A 3,100-nucleotide genomic window follows, 5' to 3' on the forward strand; every position below is an offset into this window, starting at 1 on the left:
TTTTACTTCTTATATTTTGGTCTGTGATTGATTTCAAGTTAACTTTTGCATATGATATGAGGTAATGATTGAGGAATATTTTCCCCCATACAGATAACCAGGTGTGCCACCACAATTTGTTACAAAAATATATCTTTTCCCTCATGAATTACCTTGGTGCCTTTGTTGAAAGTCAATCATGTAGGTCTATTGTTAAGCTCTCTTCTTTCCACTAATCTATCATTGCAATATCATATTACTGTAGCTTTCGAGTAAATCTTGAAATCAGGTAGTTTATCTTTGTTCATTGTTTTTGTCAAAGTCACCAATTTGGCTTCCATGTTACTAAAGCTAATAACTTCTAGTCTTAAATTTACTTGTCCGCAAAAAAGTTTCTACAGAACTTCCCTCTTTCTTGAAAGTTTCTGTTCTCTTGTTTTCCATATCAACACTGGCTCTTTATGGTTTATGTACCCCTTCTTGGCTATAATTTTATTTTATTTTTTTATTTTTAATTTTTTATTTATTTTCAAAAAGATTTAATTTATTTATTTTCTCTTATTATTTTATTTTTTTCTCCCAGAGAGGGAGACAGCACAAGCAGGGGAAATGACCCAGCAGGCTCCCCCTGAGCAAGGAACCTGATTTGGGACTCAATCCCAGGACCCTGGGATCATGACCTGACCCAAAGGCAGAGGCTTAATGACTGAGCCACCTAGGCATCCCTCGGCTATAATTTTTAAACTCATAGGCTTAAATATTCATGCTTCTTAAATACTAGTATCCTAGTTCTCTCTCTTCTCTTACTCTCTATAGTCTTGATATTTTCTACTCTCATGACTTCAACTGTATATGCATTTCTGACTCAGATACAGATCTTTAGCTAAAACTTCCCTCCTAATCTAGATCTGCTAATTTAACCAATTCCTGACATCCCTGGGAATAAGAGTATGGCAATAAGATGGTAGAGGCTCCGAGGTGCCTGACACGTTTAACCTTTGATGTTGTTCCAAGCCTTGCTGTAGCTGGTTCCTGGTTCCAAGCGAAGTCATTTGGATGGTGCTCATTGATTGAAGCCAGAGCTGTTTATTGACGGTCAACTGAGTAAGTATTGCATGCATCAAATGCCAAGGACTGCCAGGAAATACAAAGTAGTATAAAACCCAACTTTTACTTGCAAGGAATTGACAATCTAGAGCAAGATAGGGAAGTGTGACATATTTACACACAGGAATAAATGATATTGGCTAGCAGAGAATTAATCGTTTGATGGATGGAATGGGCAAGGGATACTACATGCGTCCTTCAGAGGAGGGAGGATTTCTTTTTAGCAAACATGAGAGTTGACTGGGCTCTGAAGTATAGGCAGAAATTCAAGTGGCAAGATTGGAGCCGCGTTATGAGCAGGGGACATTTCTGTTGATGAGGGAATAGTTTGAGGCAAGGACATGGAACCCAGGACGAGGTTGGGCATGCTTATGGAGTAGTAAACAACCAGTTTCAACCGTAGAGTCTTACTTGGAACCAGTCTCCAGGGAACAAATGCCTCTGCAGGCAAAGAAACTGCCAAGGATGGAGGAGAGGTGATGACGAATCCGGAGCAGAAAGCGAGCTAAGGTGTCTTAGGGCAAAGGAGAAAATAGATAGGACAAAATGTAGCAGAGAACCTGACCAGGGTGCTAAAGGATTCTGACCATATATGCCACATGTAATAGTTTGTACGTGAGCTCATCAATTCATACATCCAAACTGCTCGTAGAGGAGGAGGAAGATACTGAATTTAAAGTTGCTGGGCAAGAAGGAAAAGGAACATGTCTTGAGTACCTACTATGTGCCAATATGGCTCTTCACAAGCTGTTTAATCCTCTCAACAACTCTGTAAGGGCTGTATTTCAGTGTGTTGAATCTTCAGAAGCAAAAATAATCCATATTAAAACATTCCTCAAAAGCAAAACAAACAAACAAAAAAAAAACCCATATTCCTCCAGGGATCTGCTTATCTTGATCTGTTCACGCTGGGCATCTACAGGTGTTCTTAACTAGGGATTTTATGAGACGGAAACAAAAGGAGTTGGGAGTGACTGAGCTGGGTTCATTTTACTCCATATTGAATGCAGGCATGAATACATGAACTCTGATGTCAATTTTCAGTTTCTCCTCCTGAAGGATTTCTCTTCTTTCATTGTCCAGGTTATACTTTTTTTTTTTTAAGTCTCCTATGTTGTTCCAGTTCCTTGCTGATTTGGTCTATGATGTCACTTTACAAGTTATACAGACTTCTGTCCTACACTGCTGCTTATGTACGTGCTTGTCACGTCCTTGACTGTCTTGCTTTACTCCAAAATGCTCTTCAAAGATCTGACTCTAAACTACCAGAATCCCAGAACTGGTTTCTCCCTGTTGGCTTCCGACAAAGTCCCTGTCTGTCCTAATTGTTCTGGGTTTTGTATTATCAGTCTTCAGGTTTGGGGTTTTCTTCCGTATTTCATAATAAGGAAGACCCTACATTTGTGTGTGAGTGGGAGGTAACATGGGTCATGTTCTTGGACATTCTTATTTTCAAATTCTTTTCTGCAGAATTTCTATGTGAACTTGGGGACATTTTCTGACTTTTTTGAGACTCATTTATTCAAATTCTTATGTAACATCTAGTTAATGGTATCTGTGCCAGCTACAGCCATTTGGAAGGAGAGCAAACTTTCAGATTTGGATTTAAGCTGAATATAGCCAAGCTCTGCCCTTTGGGTAAGAAATTGTGGACACCATAACATTCTAGTAGGGAGCCATGTGAGGGTGGGAGAGGTGTTTTCAGAAAAAGGAAGCTGTCTCTAGGTTAGCATCATTAGAAAAGAGATCGTAAAAGGTATGGCATTTGAGCTAAGGTTACAATACTAGAAACAGAATAATGTGCTTTTTCACATTATAATATTATATTCACATTATAATATTACAATATAATTGGTAATTAATATTGATCAGTCACTTAATATATTTACTGAGGACCTACTTTGTACAGGCCTCCTATGCCTTTCTGTGTCTTAACAGCGGGCTGGAAGTCTATGGAGTTTAATATAATTTTCCCAAACCCCCCAGCTGGAAAGAGCTTCAGCTGGTACACACA

Source organism: Meles meles, chromosome 15 (genome assembly GCF_922984935.1).
Source record: "Meles meles chromosome 15, mMelMel3.1 paternal haplotype, whole genome shotgun sequence".
In the NCBI taxonomy this organism is placed as follows: domain Eukaryota; kingdom Metazoa; phylum Chordata; class Mammalia; order Carnivora; family Mustelidae; genus Meles; species Meles meles.